This window comes from Diplotaxodon limnothrissa, linkage group LG1 (genome assembly GCF_057381915.1).
Source record: "Diplotaxodon limnothrissa isolate DT_005_m linkage group LG1, D_limnothrissa_male_GT1.1, whole genome shotgun sequence".
Lineage (NCBI taxonomy): Eukaryota > Metazoa > Chordata > Actinopteri > Cichliformes > Cichlidae > Diplotaxodon > Diplotaxodon limnothrissa.
In genome coordinates, this window is record NC_140596.1 from 39699929 (window position 1) to 39712518 (window position 12590).

Here is a 12590-nt window from a genome sequence, read left to right on the forward strand (position 1 = left end):
ATTTGATCTATGTATAAAATGTATCTGTGACGTTGAAGGGGCGTCATTAAATTTAAGCCCTGACGGTATAAATATCTGTTTAATGCTTTGAGTAAGTTGAAGATCAATTGCTGTTTCCAGTGATCTTCCCACGTGTGAATTAAAATCTTCGTTTGACTTCACCCGGCCGGACCAGTGTGGTTATTTTTCGATCACCTCTTGTACCCTTCCTCAATTTTTGAATCTTAACACTGGGTAATATGACCAAGATACAGCCAGAGGTTGGCCATAAGATAGACTTCTCCTCTTCAGCTGCCCAAAAAAAGGCTCTTGATCAAAACCTAAACAGACCATCTGTAGTGACAGGTAAAAGGAGCTGTCCTCAAAACAGAAAAATCCCACCTGCTACTTTGGAGGAGTTGTCACTGCTATTGGATACTTTGCTGGAACACAGTAAAGCTGTGGGTTGTGGGAATGACCCATAATGTTTTATCTAGGGGTCTAGATTTATGCCTGTAGTGCACTGCCGTGTAAATAATTTGCATTTACTGAATATATACTGACTGAGTACCACTGTTCAAAAGTTGAATAAAGAAACAAACTAATTTTTGCCTCTTTTTTTTTTTTTATTGAAACCACCTTATAGAGCATCACATCAGTAACAGTGTAGAATCCATGTCATTTATAGTTTACAAATGACAAAATGTTTACACAAAATCATGAGTGTTTACATGACATCACCCACTACTAACATTATTTACTGTATCTTTTGAAAAAATACAGCAATTTTAACAGCACAAGACTTAAGAATATTTAACAGGAGCAGGTTTCATTCTTCCCTGGTTTTATTATCACACTGTTCACCAAAACGCAGCAAACCTTCACCATCTTATCCAGAAGGGTCCCCTCTTCACCCTCACATGGAAGAAGTAATCTGATTGGCATGGTGGTATGTTTGCAGCAGGTCCCTTGTGTAGCGCTGGAACCCAGTCACGATGTTTCATCCATTTCATAGGCTGGTTTGCTGCAATAATGCCAAATAATTAGCATCTCTATAGATAGAAGGTAGTTCTGCAAAATCACTCAGTAGGATGTTTGTTCTAATTTGCTATGACCTCAGAGCGCATAGAAAATAAAACTAATAGGCTATAAAGAGTGATATGAACATATTTAGAACTTACCGGAATGAAAATGTCTGGAGCACCAATAGATATTTGGAGATGGAAGAGAACTGCACGTCAGCTCGTCTCACAGCTGCTATCCAGGCTAGACGCCTTCGTTTGGTAACATCAATACACGAGCTGCTCATGTTGCTTCCAGGTTGGGAAAGAATGAAAAGATAAACCATTTTCAACCTTATTCTCTTGCCGGTCGTGTGATCGAACATTGCAGCCGACCACACAGCAAATACGAACCATGGCTGGTGTGTGTGACTTCGCTCCCTTTTCACTTGCGCTAGACCCCCAAAATGGCGGATCAGGCCAAAATCCTTTCCACGCCCACCCCCCGTGACATCACGCTCCAAAGCCCTATAGGAGGAGGATTGAAGATCACTTTGCTGACAACGACCCCAGAAAAATGTGGCAGGGGATCAATCACATTACCAACTACAGAAGCAATAACCAGGCAACATCTAGGACTGATGCCTCACTGGCTGAGGATCTAAACCGTTTCTTCGCCCGCTTTGAGACGACCAAGCCCTCAGCTGCCACACCACTTCCACCCGCCCCCAGCACTGGCACACTAACACTTAGGGAGCACCAAGTGAGGTGTGTTCTAAGGTCAGTGAATCCCAGGAAGGCGGCAGGTCCTGATGGAATACATGGAAAGGTTCTCAGAGCATGTGCTGACGAACTGACCGGAGTCTTCACTAAAATCTTCAACCTTTCCTTGTCATCAAACACCGTCCCGCCCTGCCTCAAAACCTCCACCATCATCCCCATCGCCAAGAAGACAGTCGTGGCCAGCCCAAATGACTACAGGCCTGTTGCACTTACGCCTGTAGTGATGAAGTGCTTTGAGAGACTGGTCTGTCAGCACATCAGGGCCGGTCTGCCTCCCACTCTGGACCCCCACCAATTTGCCTACAGGACAAATCGTTCCACCGAGGACGCTATCACCATAGCGCTCCACACTGCGCTGAGTCACCTGGAGCACCGAGGAAGCTATGTGAGAATGCTCTTTCTGGACTTCAGCTCAGCATTCAATCATATCATCCCGGAGATCCTGGTCCAGAAACTGTCTCACCTGGGACTCTCCACCCCCATCTGCCTCTGGATCAAGGACTTCCTGACAAATAGACCACAGTCTGTCAGACTCGGCCCCCACCGGTCCAGCACCATCACACTCAGCACCGGGTCTCCACAAGGATGTGTTTTGAGTCCCCTCCTGTTTACGCTCTACACATCCGACTGCTCCCCTACCCATCTCTCAAACACCATCATAAAGTTCGCGGATGACACCACAGTGGTTGGACTCATCTCAAGGGGGGATGAGTCGGACTACAGAGATGAGGTCAACAGACTGACTGAGTGGTGTTCAGTTAACAACCTCCAACTGAACACCACGAAAACTAAAGAACTTATCTTGGACTTCAGGAAGGGCAGAGCAGACCCGGCCCCACTTTACATTCACGGGAGCTGTGTGGAGAGGGTACACTCCATGAGGTTTCTGGGCGTGCAGATATCTGATGACCTCTCCTGGACTGCAAATACTACAGCGGTGGTTAAAAAGGCCCAGCAGCGTCTCCACTTTCTGAGAGTGCTCAGGAGGAACAACCTGGAGGAGAGGCTGCTGGTGACATTTTACAGAGCCACCATAGAGAGCATCCTAACGTACGGCATAACAACATGGTATGCAGGGTGCTCAGCTGCAGACAGGAAAGTACTGCAGAGGGTCATCAACACAGCCCAGAAGATCACTGGCTGCTCTCTGCCCAGCCTGGAGGTCACTGCAAACTCTCGGTACCTCAGCAGAGCTGGCAATATCATCAAGGACCACTCTCACCCCAGCAACCAACTGTTTGAACTATTACCGTCAGGCCGACGGTACAGGTCACATAAAACCAGGACAAACAGATTCAGGGATAGCTTCTTTCCCAGAGCTATCACCGTAGTAAATAAGCACAAAAACAATTGAACCTATTCCATACCGTCACTGTCATTATATTATGCTGCTATTCATACTGTCATTATATTAATGCTGCTATCCTGTATATATTGTACATACTATTGTTTGAGTACTTACGATTGTTTTTTTTTGTACTTTTTATATTTTACATTTATATTTATTATTGAAACTTGCACCAAGGGAGTGGCACTCCAATTTCGTTGTACTCTGTACAATGACAATAAAGGCTATTCTATTCTATTCTATATTCTATTCTATTCTATTCTATTCTATTCTAAATTGGGATCTATACGAAATACCTTTGTTGACCAAATGTATTAAGTTTAACCAGATGTTTGCTTATTCACCATTTTCACTTTTTATTATTTTTTCCCACTGTTGACGTTTACATCACATGACTTAGTGCTCAAGCCTTTTCATTCAGTGGTGATTTCTTTTAAATATCAATATACTTAAAATCAAGTTATAGGCTTTTGTTTCTGAACTGATTAAAAGTTGTTTTTAAAAGAAAAGCTTGCACTTCTTCACATTTCCTGCAGGACTCTAAAAGCAGGACACCAGTTAGAGTCTATGTGCTTCTGATTGTGAAGTGATGAGGGAGGCGTTGGATCACTATCTTTGGTTTCCCTTCATTTATCTACATACATATGCCCTAAAATAACTACATACCCCCCACATACATCAGAAAAAATAAAGTATAATTTTGCTAAATCAGTGTTATTCTTGAAATGTAGGAACATGGTGTTGTACTAAACAACATACACAATGTGAAACACGAAACACAGCACCATTGTGATTAAAACAGCATCAGACTGATAAAACTGTATCACTGATCTTGTAGTAATTTACTGTTAAACGACTGGTTCCATCTGCAGATATGAGATGTGCTGACATGTGAATCATCAGATAACACTGTGATTTCCCGAGGACACCGTTTTATAAGTATCAAAGGGGGCAGGTCCCCCTCTAATGACTATTCAGTGCAAAACAACTCTCCTAGCACAAACACATGTATGACTGTGATCTCAATTAGCAGCTGCACAGCATCTCCTCCAGTATCACCTCCATCTCTGACTGCTTGGCAACAACGGAGAAGCCCGAAGGAGGACTGATCAGATCTCTTTACAGTTCAGTACTGATTCTAGTTTCTAACTGATATTACCATTATCTTATCTGACCTTGTCTTGAATTTGTGGGATTTAATGCATTATAAATGACCTCTCCGGATAAGGATATACTGAATATTTTCATTGATTTGAACATTATGGCATAATGACAAAGCTGTGATCTCACAGGATGATGGTTTTGGACCTGTTTGCCAGTCTTTGGTTTGCATGCGCTCTCTGTGAGATCTCACCAGGAACTTCAAGTTCCTCTGAAAGATATTGATTGTATGTTAATTAGTGACTCTGAGTTGGTCATGGATGTGAATGTGTTAGGCCGTGTCCACACTAATACGTTTTCGTTTGAAAATGCATCGTTTTCTCTCCATTTTGGCCTCCCGTCCACACTGAGACGGCGTTTTCTCTCATGGAAAACGCTCTCGAAAATGCATACGGAAACGGTCACGTCGGAGTGTGGACGGAGAAAACGGAGACTTTCTAAAATGATGACGCATGTTAGTCATGTGATGCAGTCATGTGACTAATTAAACAAAGATAGTGGAGGGCATTATACAGCAGGTGTTTTGTTTGCTCTCAGTTTTGACAGCCCTATTAAAGATTAATATCAGTCTGTAGATGCTGCAGAGAGCTTCTTTAATTCTCACTCGCTTTTGCAACTTTGTACTTTTGTGTTACTCACAGCAACAACTTCACCTCATTGCCCATTTAAAAGTCCATTTAAAAAACTTGGTGCTTTTCCTCGACATTTTGCGGCGACGTTTCAAAGAGCCGGAAAGTAAATAAGCGGCAGACAGAAATGAGGCAGGTCTCACGTTTTGCGCATGCACAGGACTGGAACGTAGCCGTTTCAATGTGGATGCGCAACTCTGTGAAAACAACTGAAAACGCTAGTGTGGACGTGGAGTGTTTTCAGACAAAAACGCAGTTTTCAAATCCATCCGGGCCAGTGTGGACAGAGCCTGAGCCTGAGGCTATGTCCACACGTACACGGGTATTATTGAAAACGGAGATTTTCCGTTTTCATTTAAAACGCCGCCAGGAACATGCCAAAGCAACAGGTGGCGATATATTCCTAACCATGTAGAAATGTCGGCCAATCAGAAGTCTAGAAGCCTCAGTGGGAAATAGTAAACAAAGATGGAGCATAGTAGCAGAACAGAGTCGTATGTGTGGAGGGACAGTAACTGTGTGCGTATGTGTAAGCATTTAAACATTGCAGAAAGTAAAATTAACAATAACAATATTGTAGAAATTCATTTCACCGAAACAATAACGTGGCGCACAGTGTGACGTCAAAAATGGTGCACACCTTTGACGCTGCGTTTTCTCCGTTTTCTTCGTCGACACGTAAACACAGTGACCAAAAACGCCGTTTACGTGTGGACGAAAACGCATAGAAAAACGGTGTTTTCTAAAATACCCGGGTACGTGTGGACGTAGCCTGAGACTGGCTGACACTTTGTGTTCCCCACGTAGTGTCACCTGTGATTGGCTTCTGCTCCTCTGCTAGCCTGCACTGGACAAATTCAGATGTGGCAAGATTACAGAGTAATAACAAGAGATTTGTTTTTACATTATTGTATTCTGTTGCCTACGTTGTAGAGGGTGACTTTGCCTCCCTACCTAAACAGTGAAATAAACACAGTCGGGGTTACAGTGGGATTCAGCAGGTGAGAGAACACTAATATTGGTTGTAGTGGCTCAGCGAGGGGAAAAGAATCACAACTCAACTTTCATTTCTAATGTGAGCTTCAGTAGATTTTCTTAGTGTGCAGGATGTGATCAGCTGACCTGCTGCTCTTTACACAACTTAATTCAACGAGACGTCATCAATGTTTCACAGCTGTGTTGGCTAATGTCCATCCCCTACACAGTTTATACGGTCTTTATTTAGACCGTATACAGTTGGTATAAAGTTGCAATTCACTGAATGAGTCTGTGCATTATCAGCTTAAATGCAAATGAAACTCTGCTACACTTGTTGTAACCCAAAGCTTCCCAAAGTGTGGGGCCCGCCCCCTAGGGGAAGGCGCAGAGCCATTGCAGGGGGGGTGCCTAGAAAATATGGTGAAGCATATCTTGCCTTTGACAAGTGCCGAGGTAGGTCTCCCTGCAGAATTGGTTTTCCCTTCATGGGGAGCACGAGCTGGGCTCTTCAAATCACGGACAAACAGTATCCCACATTCTTGATTTTTAGTTCCCAAACACTTGTTGTAATGACTAACTACTCCTGACATTTTGGAGATGTTAGCTCTTTATACAGGGAGTGCAGAATTATTAGGCAAATGAGTATTTTGTCCACATCATCCTCTTCATGCATGTTATCTAACTCGAAGCTGTATAGGCTCGAAAGCCTACTACCAATTAAGCATATTAGGTGATGTGCATCTCTGTAATGAGAAGGGGTGTGGTCTAATGACATCAACACCCTATATCAGGTGTGCATAATTATTAGGCAACGTCCTTTCCTTTGGCAAAATGGGTCAAAAGAAGGACTTGACAGGCTCAGAAAAGTCAAAAATAGTGAGATATCTTGCAGAGGGATGCAGCAGTCTCAAAATTGCAAAGCTTCTGAAGCGTGATCATCGAACAATCAAGCGTTTCATTCAAAATAGTCAACAGGGTCGCAAGAAGCGTGTGGAAAAACCAAGGCGCAAAATAACTGCCCATGAACTGAGAAAAGTCAAGCGTGCAGCTGCCAAGATGCCACTTGCCACCAGTTTGGCCATATTTCAGAGCTGCAACATCACTGGAGTGCCCAAAAGCACAAGGTGTGCAATACTCAGAGACATGGCCAAGGTAAGAAAGGCTGAAAGACGACCACCACTGAACAAGACACACAAGCTGAAACGTCAAGACTGGGCCAAGAAATATCTCGAGACTGGTTTTTCTAAGGTTTTATGGACTGATGAAATGAGAGTGAGTCTTGATGGGCCAGATGGATGGGCCCGTGGCTGGATTGGTAAAGGGCAGAGAGCTCTAGTCCGACTCAGACGCCAGCAAGGTGGAGGTGGAGTACTGGTTTTGGGCTGGTATCATCAAAGATGAGCTTGTGGGGCCTTTTCGGGTTGAGGATGGAGTCAAGCTCAACTCCCAGTCCTACTGCCAGTTTCTGGAAGACACCTTCTTCAAGCAGTGGTACAGGAAGAAGTCTGCATCCTTCAAGAAAAACATGATTTTCATGCAGGACAATGCTCCATCACACGCGTCCAAGTACTCCACAGCGTGGCTGGCAAGAAAGGGTATAAAAGAAGAAAAACTAATGACATGGCCACCTTGTTCACCTGATCTGAACCCCATTGAGAACCTGTGGTCCATCATCAAATGTGAGATTTACAAGGAGGGAAAACAGTACACCTCTCTGAACAGTGTCTGGGAGGCTGTGATTGCTGCTGCACTCAATGTTGATGGTGAACAGATCAAAACACTGACAGATTCCATGGATGGCAGGCTTTTGAGTGTCCTTGCAAAGAAAGGTGGCTATATTGGTCGCTGATTTGTTTTTGTTTTGTTTTGAATGTCAGAAATGTATATTTGTGAATGTGGAGATGTTATATTGGTGTCACTGGTGAAAATAAATAATTGAAATGGGTATATATTTGTTTTTTGTTAAGTTGCCTAATAATTATGCACAGTAATAGTCACCTGCACACACAGATATCCCCCTAAAATAGCTAAAACTAAAAACAAACTAAAAACTACTTCCAAAAACATTCAGCTTTGATATTAATGAGTTTTTTGGGTTCATTGAGAACATGGTTGTTGATCAATAATAAAATTATTCCTCAAAAATACAACTTGCCTAATAATTCTGCAGTGGGATACAAATAATATCAGGCTGATCCTGCCAAGATTTGTTCCCTCGGTTCAAATCATGGACAAACAGTATCCCACAGTTGTTTATGTTTTTGAATCCATTTTGCACAGAGAGGCATTTTTTGAAAAAGGTATTGACAGCAATGTTGAATATTATTACACAGGAATAAAACAACTACACATAAAATAATTACACCGTGACGCCGCTGCCTTTCTAAATGGAGGGACAGTAACTGCGTGTGTGTATGCAAGCGTGTAATACCTGAAGATAGTCAGATTAACAGTATTTTGTCTCTATCTGCCATTCTGCAATTCATCTCATGTAAACAATAGTGTGGCGCACAGCGTGACGTGAAAAAAGGCACATACCTTTGACGTTGCGTGACGAACTCTGTATTCCTCGTCCACACGTAAACACAAAAAACGGTGTTTAGGTAGTGGGGGACGCGAACATTTTTCTTGTAAAACAAAGGGGGGCCTAGCAAAAACACTTTGGGAACCACTGTAACCTAACATGAGCATCACAGCCACAGCTTTACTGTGAATTCACCACAGTACTGCAGCTAACTGGTTTATCCTGCACAAGACTGCCCAGTGTTTTCATGCAACATTTCATTAACACAATAAAGTTAGTAATAGCTTAGATTATTCTGCAGAATGTTTCACAATGTGAACATTTATCAAAACATAACGTATACAAATCCAATCTGTGATTAAAATGATGAGATTTCATGTAAGCTGGGCAGTCCTTACCAGTAAATCTAACCCCTTGTCTTCCTCTCCTGTCCTGTCTTATCTTTCTCCATCTCTGAGTTAAGTTAGCTCTCTTTTTTCTCTCTCTGTGAAAAACAGCAGATGGACCTTTAGCTAGCAACACACTGTTTGACAAACTGCATACAAACAGTTTGTGTGTTTTCTGAGCTGATAGAAACACTGTATTTGAAATTACCTGACAAAACAATGTCACCATCTTCATCCTCTTCAGTAGCGCTAGCTACATTCTGAAATACCACAGCCCCAGCTTACTTACAGCTGCACTCCTTCAAGCGCACTTTAACTGCCGAGTGTCGACCCTCAGCTGTGGCTCCGGCAAGCTTTGAGTGAAAAAATAAAACCAAGTTTTTAAATGTTGCAGGCATAGCCTTCCCTTCAAGAAAGCAGCTTGATGAGTAATGTATCCGTGCCACAGGATGAATGTTGTGATCAAAATGATCGGATTCGTGAAGCTGAACTTAATCAATTTTACGTAAACGATCAGCATTTATTCGGGTTTGAATGCAGGCATTTGTAAATCACTTTTTCTTGTGGTCAGATTGATTTGTATTTGTGTGTGGATTGAAGCGCGCAAATTGTTGCACACATTTGTAAAGCTTAGTTTACACTTTTGCATCATATTGCATTTGCAACCTTTTTGAAACACATTTAATGGATTGGATTTATATAGCGCTTTTCAAGGCACCCAAAGCGCTTTACAATGCCACTATTCATTCACTCTCACATTCACACATCTTTGGATACACATACGTATGGGAGGAGGTTTTCTCCAACATAAACATGATTCATTTTCCACAAGCAATGAACTCAAATTAAACCTGCAACATTATGTTTTATTTAACAGTAAGCCTGCACGTGCAACGTGTTGTTTTTTCTCCTCTTCAACGCGTTTGTTAAAGAGTCGTTAAAAAGTTAAAAAAAGGTCTTATTATTTGCCAAAAATTCTACTTAAGTCCTGTCATGGTTTCGGGAGGTCTGTTTGGTTTCTTGCATAGTTATGATATTCTACTTTTTGAGGTTTTTCCTCAGCTGGAGTTTGTGGGCAGGCTCAGGCTGAGTTTCCTGGTGGATTCCTCCTCTCTCACACCAGGGGAAATCATGTTGTTTGGCACGTAGAGTTATATTGGACAGATGGTGCCGCACTCCCTCGCCAGACTGTCTCTATCTCTTCAGTGACAATCAGGCAACTTCTGCATTGCAGAAGACCTCGCTGTCTTTGCGCGGTTAACTCGTACTTTTTGTGTTCCCCAGTTTGCTACCTGGAACCTTGGCTGTCTGCAAGAACCCTCTCCTCTTTTGGTGGTCCACCTCTGGAAGTCAGCCAGTCCCTCCATAGCATTATGGCTTCTGCCTGCCCAGTCTACACCTGCTTCTTCTTCTGCTGCTGCTTTCAGCTGCTCTCATATAATCTGTCTTCATCTTACCCTGTTTATAGCATTCATGCCTGTCACTCTTCATGTCCTCCTTCACTACATCCGTGGACCTATTCTGTGGTCTTCCTCTTTGCCTGACAGCTCCATGTTCTGTACCATTTCTTTGTATTTAAACTTCACTAGCTGTCATCTTCACTGTTCGCTGATCTTCCTCTCATGCACACATGGATCCTGTCTTGTTTCTACAGATTGTTTCATTCCTCTTTTCTCCAGTGCATACCTGCATCTCTCTGGCTTCTCTCCCACCTGCTCCCTTCTCTCACTGCAGATCACAATTATAATTGATGGAGACTCCTGCCTGCCTGGCCTTATGTATCCACCTGTCCATCACCACTGCAAAACCACACTCCTACCACACGCCTCTATCTCACTGTCTTCATCCTGCTCTACCCTTACATACTTCTCTGCCACTCTGGACTGTTGCTCTCTGGAAATCATATCATATACTTTATGTAGATACACACAGTGCAATTGCTGCAGGCCTTCTCTGTACTTCTCCATCACACATGACACTGCTGATCAGTGTCTCCTCCTTGTTAACCACGTTTCAAAAATTCAACTTGCTGATCAACTTTGTTCCTCTATAGTAACTACAACTCTGCATATCAGCCTTGTTCTTGAAAATCAGTACCTGTATACACTTCTCCATTTTATCATCTAACTCACCAAGACTATCTAAGGAACGTAGAAATAAAGCCTCTGGACTTTAGTTTTTTAGTTTCGTGAGGACATTCCACCAAGAGGCTTCTTCATTTCTAAATAGTCTCAGGTATTTCAACCCTCTGAAGGTCCATTAACAGGGCTTTTGGCCAACTACTAATCATGTGCCTTATCACATGAGTCAAGGGGTGAAAAAAAGTGTGGGTCATTATCAACAAAGGTTCCAGGTGAAACCACTGTGAGACCTTGCCCCATGTGACCTATCTAGCTATCTGTCTAAATGTTCCCAGCACACTCTCTTCAGTCTATCCTTAACACTAACACTTAACCTAACACTTCCCTGAAACTTCTCTTGAAGTTAGTGTTCACTGCATTTCATAAAATCCACTGCCAGCTGTCCCCCTCTCTGCCTTTCTCTTCTTAACACCATACCTACTTAACACCTCCTCATCCTTTGATCCCTTCGCCTAAATGTCCACTGTTCCCAGTCACCACTCCCACTTCATCCAGCTTGCTCCAGAGTTTGTCTTTCTCTAAAATGTCATCCAACAACACATCATTCCATCCTGTCTGACGCTGTCTTCGCCCCCACAACAGTTTTCATATACTTTTCCTTCAAGGTTACACCGGATCCATTTTTTTCCTGTCTGCACTGTGGTACACCAGTTTGACTCCACACGTATGCCTTTGCTTCTCTTGCTACCTCCAAACATGCCTTCCCCCTCTCCTTGTATTTTGTTATTGTGTATTATTTACATGAATAAAATATACTCATTCATATTTTCCAAAAGGAAAAAAGCAAAAGTAGCGTGTTATAAGAACTACCAACAGTCTTCTTGAACCAAACACAAAAGAGAAGTTGGCTTTGTGGGGACGATGTTAAATGTGAAAAGTGGATCTGAAAGCAATGCAGAGTGCTGGAGAGTCTCACTACCTTATGCTGTGTTTCACTCATTTGTTTTACTGAACATAAATGAAGAGATTTCTGCCACAAACTGATGTAGAAATAGATACAGATAGATTTAAAAAATCACCAGAATGCACAAAGTGTCCGATAGAAGATTATTTTCTGATTTAACCTGTTGATGTGCCCCCGCTGTAGGAGCACAGATACACTGTATAGTCATTGCTGGAGGCAAGAGACCAGCAGTGTGAGTGTGAGGTGTGAGTAGTGTTACCTCTTATCTGACCCTCTCATTAGCATTCACCTGTGGACTGCTGCACTTACATGAAACAATTTACTGCTGTGAGCGGCCTTGTTGCATTTATTTAACTTCAAGCAGGCAGTGCATCACACATCTCGAAGAAGAGAACGGTGTGCTTTTGCATGTGTGGATGGGGTGGGATTTGTGGAAAAAAACGACAAAAAATCATTATTATGATCATTATTAGAATAATTTTTTTTTTTTTTTGGCCTGTCCCGTTTGGCTCTTTTGCCATCAGAATTGTTGTCTAAAGGCAAAGAAAGATGCCCAACGGATTTACTTTACCAAATTGACCATCCCAGCCTTGCCATAATGGTCCATTTGATTCACCTTTTATTGTTTATTTTATTTTCACTTACTGAATATGGGACAGACTTGACTGGGGGAAAGAAGGGGAGAAAGAAAGAGGGAAAGAGAAACAGCTGAGAAGAGGGACGGGGGAGAAGGGCAAAAACCAAAAACCAATAGAA